The sequence below is a fragment of the Lipotes vexillifer genome, unplaced genomic scaffold (genome assembly GCF_000442215.2).
Source record: "Lipotes vexillifer unplaced genomic scaffold, Lipotes_vexillifer_v1.1 scaffold1670, whole genome shotgun sequence".
NCBI lineage: Eukaryota > Metazoa > Chordata > Mammalia > Artiodactyla > Lipotidae > Lipotes > Lipotes vexillifer.
Genome location: NW_006787006.1, coordinates 394,560 through 406,861, shown reverse-complemented (window position 1 = coordinate 406,861; position 12,302 = coordinate 394,560). Strand labels below are relative to the sequence as shown.

Here is a 12,302-nt window from a genome sequence, read left to right as displayed (position 1 = left end):
GTGTCCCCTGCATCGGCAGGCGGACTCTCAGCCACTGCGCCACCACGGAAGCCCTCTAGCACATTCTTTATCCATATTTTGAGAAAGAAAGGCAGTCAACAAAACAAGGAATGCCAAATGTGTGATACTTTGCAGACCTGGGGAGGGAACCTTTTTTTTTTTTTTAGTATGTAGTTAAATGCTGCGATCATTTGGTCCTTTTTTCAAGATTTTAAGTAAACTGTTTGAAGTGAAATTGTTAGCACCAGGGTTGTGTCAGAAAGCAAAATTCATGATTCATTGCTAGGTTTCTTATGCGACCCTGTAGGGGTGTTATTTGTGAACTGACACCGTCCAGAACATTCTCAGGAAAGATCGGTACACACGTGAGACTTCCCAGAGACCACCGGTTCGTTACAGATATAACCTTTCATAGGCGGCGATGCGAAGAAAGATTCGGCTAACTTGAGTTCCAGGAGATGCCAGAATAGGGCCTTTAGAAGAACATCTGAAGGGTACCAACTGCCCCTTCCCTGCCCAAAGCCATCTCTTCTCCATTTTCAATCTCCTGTTTCCCCACATGGTGCTGACTTCTCTCCAATCCAGTTCCCATTTCCAAAGACTGGAATTTTTGTCTTTGCCTACATGCATTTCTAGTGGTTGCATTCTATTGATAATTCTCTTCTTCAATTAGAATACAAATCCCTGAAAGGAAAGAGACGTGCTTGTCCATTTATTTGTACCCTTTTATTTGTGGTACCTCATAAAATGTCCTATATGAGCTCAAAAGCAGTTGCTAACTTGACCGATAAGATAACCTTGTCTCGTTGGAGAGTCTGCCTGATTTGGGCACACTTTTCAGACTTTGTCGCATCACCACACTTGTACAAATGTCCTGAATGGATCATGCGTTGCAAATCTGTTGACAAAACTTCCAGAACAAAATGAGAGAAAAATTAAAGCTGAGAAGAGGGATTAGGTGGAAGACTCCCAGATACAAGGGGCTCTTCGAGTCGTTTGCATGTTTTGCCTATAAATATGATGGTGGAGATTGTATCTCTTTCATCTGTAAAATAATTGGTATAATGCTTTCTGTAAAATGGGCAGCATAAACATTTGTAGAATACAACTGGGAAAATACTTGAATCACTTCAATTTCTGTTATAGCTATATCACCTTCATTCTTTCTGGCTGAGAGACTGACGAAGATTAGACTGAACCTCCACTTGTCCAGTTCAAAACCTATGTCTGAGCCAGACATAGGGGTCTATGGGAAGAACCATAGACCTTGGTGAAGCTGATACCTGGGAACCTGAGTGTGCTCGCCTAATCTGCATAACAATTTCATTCATACACATCTTCACTTTCCCTTGGCAGGCGGGATTTTGGTGATGGCAGTCTCCAAACAACCCACTCACATGAATTCACTGACAAGCAGAGTTGAATAAAAATGTAAAGTGTACCCTCGCAGCCAAATGGACCAGAAGAACAATTATAGCCAACATAAGAGAATTCATATTCTAGTTCTTTGGACACCCAGACTCCTAAGTCTTTCATGAAAGTCAGAAGAAAGATCTCCAAGAATAGAAAAGAGTGGAGTATGATGCTCTTCAGACCAGCTGAGAAAGCCAGCAAGATTTGCCACGGATCAGACTGATGTGTATTTGGGAAGTATTTACGCCAAGGAAACCACTTGTACACTAAAATTCTGGTCTTTGTAATAAAAAAAGTTTTGCTTTTTGGAAAGATTAATAACATCCACAGATGAATAAGTGCTCCAAGTGCCCTCTTTCTCAATGGCTTACAAGTTTGGGGTGGCAGAAAAAGAATGGAAATGGTGATCCATGCTTTGCACACATGAAAATTCCACGTGTTACTTCTGTTTTCTGGGTCCAGCCTTCTCTTCTTTGGGGGGTTTTAGTCACTGGAGACACATGAATTAGTTGCAAAGCTAAATTCTGCTTAGTCTTAATAGAAGAATGCCGGGCATAAGGGAAATTCCAGGGTGAAGACACCTCCCTAGGGACAAGATGCAGATGGACACACTCACTGCCTCCACGACTGCCACCCTGATCCAAGCCGCTGTCATCTTCCATCTGGATGACTGTGCTAGCCCTCCCATAGGTCTCCCTGCTTCTTAACCTTCCTTCCCACCCTTGTTTTTGATACCAGAGCCAGAGTAAGTCTTTTACAATGAAAATAAGAGAATGTCAAGTTTCTGAATTCCCACGATAGGTTAAAATATGGGATGCCCAGTGAAATTTGAATTTCAGATAAATAATGAACAATTTTCAGCATAATTGTCTCTAAAGTTTCATGGGACATATTTAAAAAATTGTCCCATGAAACTTCAGAGTTTCCAAAACTAAAAACATTTTTTCTTTGTGTTGCTTTCCTATTGCTATAAAAGTTTGTTTTACTCTCCTATTGCTATAACAAACTTGCACAAATTTAGCGGCTTAAAACCCCACAAATTTATTATCTTACAGTTCTGGAGATCAGAAGCTAAAAATCAAGGTGTTGACAAGATTGAGTTCCTTCTGGAGGCTCTCGGAGAATATCTGCTTCCTTGCCTTTTCTAGGTTGTTGAGGCAGCTTGAATTCCTTGGCCTGTGATGCCTTCCTTCATCTTCAAGGGCAACAATCACATCACTCTAACCTCAACGTGGCCCATCACATCTGCTTCTCCAACTCGTCTGCCTCCTTCTTCTGTTTCTTAAGGGTCCTTGTCATGACATTGGGCTCACCGCACTAATCCCAGATAATATTCCCATCTCTAGACCTTTAACGTAATTATATCTGCAAAGTCCCTTTTGGCATATAACGTAACAGTTTCCATATAAAGTAATAAGTTCTTGGCATGAAGATGTGGACATCTGGGAGGAGTCATTGTTCTTTCTATCACAGTGTTTATCAGAAATTAAAATTTCACTGGTATCCTGTGTTTTCATTCGATAAATCTGCTCCCCTCCCCGCCCATGGCTTCCGTCTTACTCAGAGGAAAAGACCATTCCCCTCCACTGGCCTGCAGAGCTCCGCATGATGTGACCCCTCATTCACTCCATTCTAGCCACACTGCCTTCTTTCTGTGACTTGAATGCTTTCAGGCATGCTCCTTCTTAGAATTTTTTCTTGGCGTTCCACCCCACCCATGCCGTCTCTGCATGTCCCACTGCCTCATTGCCTTCACATCCTTGAAAGTGTCACCTGTTCCATGAAGCTTTCCCTCAATTCTCTCTCTACCGACCACTGGCGCTCCCTAAACGCCCTCACTTTATTTTTCTTCATAACACTAACCACTATCTGAAGGGCTGTCTATTTTGCTTTTGTATTTTGTTGATTGCCTCTATTTTCATCTACTCTTTGGCCACCACTAGAATACATGTTCCAAGAGGATTTTATGCCCTCGTGTATCTCCCACGCCTAAAGAGTCCCTACCACGTCAGAGGCATTCAATAAGTATTTGTTGGATGAATGAATGAACGAATGAATGAATGTACAAATGACATATTTCTGGAGTGGATGAAGTTATGGCCTATCTTTTCTTGCCAGATCTAAGAAGTATTTTGTTGCTCATATTTTGTGCATTGAAGTGAAACCTAAACAAACTATTTTAATAAGCTCATCTAAAAATAGGAGTGATTCCTGCCTTGTGATTTATAGGAATGTATTAATGATTACATAAGATTGGGAGGCAAGCAGTTATTATTGCTTTTGCAACAGCTGCCCTTCCCCTGCTCTGATACTCTAATGCAGTTCCAAGGCATAACTGTCACATTTCTCATTTTAGTGGCTAGGCTTGGTTCCAGAGAATTAAAATTTTCATGTGGTCTTTGTGATTAAACTAATAACAAACAAGCTTCAAGAAGCCACTTTTCAAAGTCTTCTAATTCATTTTTTCTTAAATGTGGAGTACTTCTTTATTAAATCTTCCAACTATGAAATTTTTACAGATTTGAATGGTACCATTCTGGAGAATTTAAATGAACCTTTTTCTTAGGGTCAAGGGCCGTAAGGAGAATTGATGGAGATTAAGAAGAGAGAGGATGGACGCTTTCCTTCATTATAACCCTTTCTAAGAATATATCACCGTGAGTCTGGATTCCATATTTGGCAGTTCACACAGGAGTCATGTAGAAGTCTTGCTGACTTATGTTTCTGAACCAACATTTCTAACAATCTGACAATAGGGTTTCCAAGAAAGAAAGCAGATTTCAAAACACTCCTAAAGAAAGAAAATAAGGACAAAAGGCTGTAATAGAAGTTTCTGGAATTCTTAAGTCTCTCAATAAATATTCGAATGAATGAACGAATAATTAAATGAACACATCCATGAATAAAAGACCTCAACAGCGACATTTCTGGTTACCCCAGAAAGTCCAGCGTCTGTGACTCTCCACATGTATTGTGTCTTGTCTCTGTTATTATTTCTAACATAGATATTGCCTTTTATCTCAGGATATAACCAGATGGAAGCCCTCTGGCTCAGACAGTTTTTAGAATGCAGACAGTAAACATTTATGTAGGCAAGGATGCCCCACTCTCTGAACTGCTCCATGGTTTATCTTAGAATCCCAAGCGTTTGAAATGAATACATTCCTCTTTCTCCTGCTGACGTGGGAGGCAAGTGAAAGATCTGCTGCCTAATATTAGACGGAAAAACAGAGTTCTGTCAAAGTCATGTGCCTTTCTCACTTCCTCCAATGCGCCAGATCATTCTCTTCTCCAAATTCTGTAGCATTTAACAGGTGGAATTTGGCATTTTGACCCTTCATTACATCTTATTATATATTTTCCCAAAGTATAAGTTTTGGGTAACCAGCAAGATTGGACAGTATAGCATTTTGGAAAGATTTAAGGCTTTAGAGAGTAAAGACCAGTAGGCAAATCCTGAATTGTGCTCTCAGTAGATGCAGGGTTAGTTATTTTTCTCCATTCTATTACATTGCATTTCTACCTATACAATGGGAATAATAACCCACGCTTCATGTAGCAAGAACGACACAAGACAATGTGTGTTGAAAGGATTAGCAGTGAACCACAACATAATATGTGCTCAATACGTATTTATTTTTCTCTCTAAAGCACAAAAGCTGTGACTCACATCACCCACAGCTTAGGGAGAAGCAGGGGGGAAGTGCTCATAAGTAAGGATGGATTGTTTGATTATAATTTGATTATTGAGCTTGGGAAGCATTTCAAAGTTTTGATTCTCTGTCCTTAGTCAAAAGTAAACTAGAGTTTTACCTTTTATCAAAGGTCAGCCCATGAACTGTAAATAGGATGGCACTCTTCTCACACCAGGAAGTCCCTCTAACAAGTAAGAGAGGATTTTAGAAAAGATGGTTTTCTGGAGGCTATACATGGGAGATATTTCCACCACCAAGCAGCCTTAAAAGGATGCGCTTCTTGCAGCATAGAGTACTGATTTCTTCTTCAGGAAGATAACATCTTTTCACCTTTCAAAGCACCTGGACAAACCAGGTGATAGGTGTAAACATACCTGGGTTTTCATTTATGGAAACTATCAGAAAAGAACTTGCCAAAACTGAAATAATGCTTTCCCACCAAAAAGGAACATGTGTGCTTAAAATAAAATATTTTCCTGTCTTGCTAATACCCGTATCTAAACCCGCTGGGCCTCTACATTTTTCTAGGTACTTCAGAGACACAGGCTACAGGGGATGAGGAACATTTGTGTGAAATGTGGGTGGCGTGCAAAGGTGTCACCAAAGTTCAGCCTTTGCTCTCTTTAACCATTGGGTTGGAAGATGCAGCTCTGCCCTTCTGTGGATTCAGAAGTGGGGTAATGTGTGGGTGTGCCACTCATGACAGCAAATTTTCCCAGTGTATCTGCCTCTTTTTCAAATCACTTGGTTATGGGTCATTGAGATTGACATTTATTACCACCTAGGGCTTTTCCAATGCCTGCACGCTTACACACCCACACTTACTATTTAAAAGTCAGATCATATTTCTGTTTTAAAACAATATAAATTCAGCCTGGTGGCCCGTCTTATTCACACAATCAGCTCTAAATGCCTTTTTTGGTTTAAAAAGTAAAGATTTATCATCATTGATGATGTTTAGAAAGGATACAATATAGGCTCATCATCATCACTATCATCACTATATACACTTATATAAGCTGCTACTGTGTGGCAAGCATCATATTTATTGAATTAAATTAAATTAATTAATTTATATTATTATTTTATTTCATTTCCATGCCAACTTTGTGAAGCAGGTATTGGCATTATTCCCATTTTACAGATGAGGCTACTGAGTGCTAGACAGGTTAGGAAACTTGCCCAGAGGTCACACAGCTAGTTCTTGGTAAAACTGAAAAAGAAATCGTATTCGTTTTCTAAGGCTGCCATAATGTAGTACTACAAACGGGGAGGCTTAAAACAGCAACTGTTATTGTGTCACAGTTCTGGAGGCTAGAAGTCTGAAATCAAGGTGTCAGCAGGGCCGTCCTCTCTGTGAAGCCTTATGAAAGGATTCTTTCTTGCCTCTTCCAGCTTCTGGTGGCCCCGGGGGTTCCCTGGCCAGCAGCTGCGTAACTCCAATCTCCACTTCCACCTGCACACGGCCTTCCTCCATCTGTGCCTACGTGATTCTGTGTCTTTAAACAGCATTCTCCCTGTGCGTCTGTGTCTGTGTCCAAATTTCCCTCTTCTTATTAAGGACACCACTCATATTGGATTAAACCAACCCTAATGACTTCATCTTAACTTGATTACATCTGCAAAGGCTATCACCAAGTAAGGTGATATTTCATCCACAGGTTCTGGGGCTTAGGACTGTTAAATATCCTTGTTTTTTGGTGAAGGGGGATGGGGACACTATACTACCCATAACAAAAATCCAGTCCGTCTGGTTGTAGAATCCATTTTTTCATGGATTCTTCCCTGGAGGCAAATTCCTAAAAGGTTTTTCTCAGTGGGAGTGGACAGACTCTTGAGGGATGCACTCTGCAGAAAAGGGTGCTCATTGATGTACAGGATTTCCGAACTGTTTATCCATCACCTGACTCTACAGAGACCGTTCAAACCCACCAACAGACCAGGACTCTACTAAACAAAGAAAATAAGTTTGTACCAAATTCTGACTTGGGGTTCCTTTTACTCCCCAACTTTCACCCAAACTCCTTGGCTCCTAATGGTCTGCAACAAGAGAAAGCAGGGGATTCCTCTACGGACTTGTTGCCCAGAGACCGCGTGGATGGGGCAGTTGCTAGAGAGCCACGTGGCTGCTCTTTGAGGGGCAGGGGGCGAAGCTGCTGAATCGACAGGGTCTGGGCACTGCAACCTGTCTCAACTCCTCTAGGCACAGATTCCTGCCACTAGACTGCTGGGGTAGCCAGACTGGAATCTTCTTAAAGGTTAGCAACTTTGCCTGATGCCATCTGTCTCTCTCTCTCTCTCTCTCTCCCTCTCTCTCTCTCTCTCTGTCTCTCTCTCTCTCTCTCTCTCTCTCTGTGTGTGTGTGTGTGTGTGTGTGTGTGTGTGTGTGTGTGTGTGTGTGTGCTTGCTCCTGATTCTGTACAATGTGCAAATTTAGAGCTTCCTTGGAACAATGCCGAGGGAACAAACCTCAGCTCTGGCTTTCAGTCACCCCCAACTCTTTGTGGCAGCAGGGAATGGTTGGAGAATACAATGACATGAGTAACTGGGACAAAATTTTACAAACTGCTAAGGGACCCTTAATTTTTCTGTTGGGGAAATTGAGGACTACAGAATTTAGTGCACGACCGAGGTCACACAGCTAGCGAGAGGCAAAACTGACACTAAGCCTTAGGTCTCTCTGATCCCCAATCTAGAGATCTCTTCAATAAATTAATGAATCGGTGCATTTCATAAACCTTTCCCTTTTCAAAGGGCTTTCAAAAAGCATTTCATCTTTTCCTCCCCACCACATAGTAATAAGAGAATTGATTCGAATCCATTAAGTGTAGCTCAGCACCTGGCATATGCCCTTCGTACAAACCAACCTGGATTCAATTCTGCAAATGTTCTGTCTCAAGTCTCACATATTTTTGTTTATTCCTCTGTACCTTTGTATTCTGTTCAGGGTTAGCAAAGTTCAGAATTTGTTTTCCACGCAATGGATGGTTTGGTTCCTGATAAGAGTTCCATGCTCTCCAATGCTTCCTGAAACTCACTACGGCAATAGACCCCAAGGCGACTGCCCATGTGCTTACGACTGGCAGTTGCTGCCTTTATTACTTTAGAATCCTCATCTCCCTCTCTCTTCCTGAGCTCATCTTTCTACCCCTGGCGGTTGTGGCTTTTGCCATTGCTCTGCCATAAGATATCTGAAAAGAACACAGGCTTTGATTCATATAGATGTGGCTTTGAACCTGGCTCTGTCACTAACCGAGCACATGACATCTGTGTTCCCACAGGTACAAAATATACCAAACAACAGAAGATACGCAACCTTTCTTAAAAAGGTGTGATGGTTAACAGGATAACAAAAGTTGAGTGCCTGGCACATAGTAGGTATTCAATAAATACTAGCTCCCCTCTAAGAAACCACATGGGAAGGTTGTGTTGATGGTCCGTGCTCCTTTACCTTGGCTAATGTTTGAGGTTATTCAGATTATGAAACGATAGAGGCACATGTCGTATCAGCATTTAGAGGAGTGGTTTTGACACTCCCTGAAGGAGATGTATGGGTGGGGCAAAAGCATAGCAAAAATCCCAGCAAGATTGCATGATGTCTGAGGACCCTTCCAGCTCTGATACCATATGATGCTAGTAGTTGCTAGTGAATACTTTTTAGGAGAGCCTGAAAGAGATTTAGGACGGTAAGAGAGAGAGAGCTGGGGACAGTTGGAAAGCTATGTATCATTGACTAAAAGAAAGAAGGTTGTATTTGTTGCACGTCAGTCATGTGCCAGGTACTTCTTACTTTGTGTTTTCACAAATGTTATCCCATTTAGTGTTCGGAAGAACCTACAAGGTACGAATTATTATCCCATTTTTCAGATGACAAAATCTAGGCTCAACTTGTCCTAGTAGCTCATCTAAGTTGTGCAGCTCATTCATGATGCAGAGAAATGTGAATTCAGGTTTCACATTCCATGGTGTCTCTTAGGGAGGTTGAGCCGAGCAACATGCTGGCGGGGCTCAGGCTGAAGGTTTGGAGAAAAGGATTCAGGCAAAGCTGGGGAGCCCCAGTCACTGCTCCCTTTACCTGACTGCAGTAGCAGATGGTTTCACCAGAATAGGGACACCTGCACCCCACTTTGGGCATTGTTTTGAGATGATAAATGACATGAGGAGACATTTTTGGGTGAAGGGATTGCAATCGATAAGACCAGGTGTCCCTGTTGGAGGGCACGGCCAGGTGATGCTGAGTAAATATTCCCGAGGTCCCATGAGATTCCCCTCCCGGACCATCAGTACAAGCCCTACGACTGAATGCAGAGTAGACAAGCGCTCATATTTGCAGTCCATTATGGCTTATAAGCAGCCTCAACTTATTTCCAGGGGGTGAATGAGACAAAATGGCAACGACCATTGGAAATGAGAGAAATTATGTACAAGATTTATTCCTTATTCAAAATGGTTTGATCTTCCTTACCATCCATGTAATTTATTTCTTTGAAGTTTGGTCTGTTTTTCTTCACAAAAGACCTATAAGACATAAGTACTTATATTTAAATGTCTTGAAAGGAAAATAAACATCCTCGCAGGGTTATCTGCTGTACAAAAATCAAATCCTTATAGGTGGCTTTGGAAAAGTCATAGTCTAACTTGGTATTTTTACTTCTCAAGTGACCCATTAGAATATTTTTCTGATGCACTTGAAATTGGTAATTTTATTTATTAAAGGTCTTTGAGTCTATAAATGCCGACTTAAAAAAATAGAAATTACTGTAACTGTGGATGTCTTTCTCCTTGAACTTGGTGATCAAAGTTGGGGGCAAATACTGGGATGAGTCTTGTTACCCCCAAACCACTCACCTAAACCATTGCCAATTTCCTTCCAGCCCAAACTAGTAATAACTTACACCTGAGTTAAGGAAATCTTCCCCCTTGGTTTGTAGAGCTTGGCTGAAGACCAAAGAGTGGCCTGAACCTCTGGGTCCAGTGGGTGCCACTTCTAGATGAACCATATTTCTTGGGCTTTTTCATTAGCCTTGGATGGGCGGGTACATATTTTTCTCTACCAAGGGAAAAACTGTTTCAAGAACCAAAGTAGAAAATATCTATTTTTCCTTGCTCTTTCTTTTGTTTCCATTTTATCAAATACCATCTGGAAAACATGGAGAGACATATTGTGATATATGAATGTGTTCAGCATCATTGCTGGAATAAAGAGAGAGTTTAAAGCATAGTAAAGGGAAAATTATAGGATGAGCTGGTGGATTTTAACAGGCTAATGATAGGATCATCAGCCACTTCCAAGTATTCCCTAAAACTATATGTGTATTTAGCTGTTTTTGCTTTATTATTTGTTGAGTTTCAGGATTTATGTATATATCTTATTGAAAACACAGAAAGATACCCTAGTAATTAAAGTTAGGCTGGCTTTTATCATTTCAATAGAATTTAGACAGCGAGTGGCAGTTGGCCTAGAGATTAATTTATGCTAGTTCCATATACATGAGTGCCTCCAAGTTTATATTATTTTAACCCAAGTCACTCCCGGGGATTGGAAGGAAAACAAATGGTTGTTTGCTGATACCCCCATGCTATATTATTGTGGCATTTGTCCTCAGCTAGTGAGATCTCTTCTTTTCCCAAAGTACCTCTAATGGGTTTGATAATAAATGCCAACAAATTTCTTGGAGACTGCCTGTTTTATAATCGTGACAGTTTGGGGATTACAGGACAACCAATATCTAGTCCCTATGACGTGCATTCACTTAGAAGGGCTTGGACCTCTGCAAAACTCTTTGAAAGATCACATCCTTCTTGGGCTTTGAGTGTTTTTGTGTCCTGGGGTGTTTCAGGGTTGACCCTGGACAGCACTCGTGGTTATTAGTTCATGGTGTTCTTGGGAGGCGTTTGAAGTCAGCTGGAGCCCTGCTGATAGAGCTGCTGAGTGCAGCATCGTATCGACATAATTTCATGATGTGTTTGCATCGAGGGCTCTGGTGCCCTTTCTGAGTGAGGTAAGCACTTTTGGAGCCAGTGTTGACAAAGTTATCTGCTTGTTACCCACTTTGCAGGAGGCTTTCTGTTCTCCTGCTTCCCAGATTTTTTTCCCTCTTAGTTTCTCCACCAGTGATACCTTCTGATGTGCATTATTGGTGCTTATTGTTCAACGGTTTAGAAGGTGAAATGTAGCCAGAGATTTTCTTTCCATACACCATTAATGATGTAAACCAGAGAGCTTCCTGCAAAGAAGATAGGAAGTATTCTTTACTAAAATGCTGGAGTTTTTTCGTTTCATTAAACTAGTTTATTTATTTCATTCATCTAGGGACACTCTAGATTTCTGCGGCACCCAGGAGTTGGGGATGTCCTATAAACCCATCGCCCCCCCCCAGCAGCACCCCTGGGCCCGGCACCCCGGTCCCTACAGCCGGAAGTGTCCCATCGCCGGCTCGATGCCAGAGCCGCTGCGCCTTTCAGACCACTGTTGAACGACTGTGGACCACCCTCCATGGGCTACGTGCAGGCAGTGAAACCACCTGGCGCCCAGGGCTCCCAGAGCACTTACACCGACCTGCTGTCGGTCATAGAGGAGATGGGCAAAGAGATCCGGCCCATCCGACCTATGCTGGCAGCAAGAGTGCCATGGAGCACCTGAAGAGAGGCCTAATCCATGCCCGGGCCCTAGTCAGAGAGTGCCTGGCAGAGACAGAGCAGAATGTCCGCGCGTAACAGGACTCGACTCTGCCTCAGCATCTGGACCTTTCCGGGCCACTGCAGAGCACCTGCTTCTCCCTGGCCTTCACCCCGAGTTGCACTTCCCACCCTGGTCTTCCTGTCCTGTGTCCTTTGGTGGGTGCCCTCCAGGAACCAGTGGGCGGCTCTCACTCCAGTCGGCAGCACTAACTGGAAATCCCCAAAGGAGTTAGCAGCGAGGTCACTGTGAATCCCACCCGTGACCTGTCAACAGTGTTGATCCAACTGGAGCTTCCTCCTTTCTGGGACCCACACCACTCAGCACTTACCCAGGACTTCTCACCACTTTTCCCAGACCCCTTCTCTCCAGCAGGGCCTCAGAAGGCCTGTCGCCTCCCAGCCCTGTCTCCTGGGCCATGGCGACTCTTTTCTCAGTGAGTCTTTTGCTAAATATGCCCTTTTTGTATAAGTAAAAGATAATTTGGAAAAAAATATTTGATATTCATTAACTAA

The 12,302-nt window shown here is 42.4% G+C and overlaps 1 pseudogene; it reads left to right on the top strand.

Annotated features, from left to right (window-relative positions):
- The window catches only part of LOC103089625 (cyclin-dependent kinase 2-associated protein 2 pseudogene), a 43,619-nt pseudogene extending 31,794 nt beyond the window's left edge, over window positions 1-11,825 (top strand).
- Window positions 11,826-12,302: the final 477 nt, after the last annotated feature.